This window comes from Cucurbita maxima, unplaced genomic scaffold (assembly GCF_002738345.1).
Source record: "Cucurbita maxima cultivar Rimu unplaced genomic scaffold, Cmax_1.0 Cma_Scf00324, whole genome shotgun sequence".
NCBI lineage: Eukaryota > Viridiplantae > Streptophyta > Magnoliopsida > Cucurbitales > Cucurbitaceae > Cucurbita > Cucurbita maxima.
Window position 1 is genome coordinate 21,456 of NW_019272340.1, and position 928 is coordinate 22,383.

Sequence of the window (928 nt, forward strand, 5' to 3'; positions counted from 1 at the left end):
AAACACAAAATTTTCAAATCTCCATATCTTTGTTGTACTGAAAAAAAGCATTATTTGTTGTCCTAAAATGGTGCCAAATGCACCATTGTTATTATGCAAACTTTTGGGACTTGTTTTTATCTAAGAGGAGCAAATGTCTATTACCTTGCAGGTTATTTTATCCGACATAAATGCTTATGAGGTAAGTTATCATATTTGCTTTAATAAGCCATATAAAAACTCGTGGGTAAGGAATCACCCCTTTCCAAGGTATCGGAATTGGGAAAACTCGACCGTGGAGATAAGAAAACCTTAGCCTTTTAGCCATATCTTTGATTGTTAAGGGTGTCAAAAAAAACTTGTTGACTCGAAAAATCTGATCATAGGGTTGCTTTAGATTCTAAGTTTGTTTATATTGGGTAAGTCTATACACAAGTTCTCTTAGAGATAAAGCCTACATATACGTATATTATCTTATTAGTAGTTCTCTTGGCTAAATTATAATTCTTTCAAATTTTGCAATATTATCATAGAACTTTCCTAAACTTTTCGAAACTACTATTGATATTAAAATCATTTAGAATTGATGTGACAAATAGAAAATTGATGTGACGTGACGTAGAATGCATGACTAGGACACTTATCTGGAATACTTTTAGTTTAAGAGTATAACATTCAAATACCTTGATTTTTCGTCCAATGTTGTAACTTTTTTTTTACTCTTAAAGGTAATTTTGAAATTTTTGTTACTAGTTAGGGGTAATTTTGCAACTTTGAAATGAACTTTAGTATGTTTTACAAAGAACAAAGTTTAATATGTATTTTTTTTAATAATTTAGCTTCACATTTTACCGATTTTGGAAGTTCTAAAATTATGGTCGGCCGAGAATATATAGACTGACCAATTGAGCTACGTTTGAATGGATTTATGGTGAATGTTGGTAGTGAT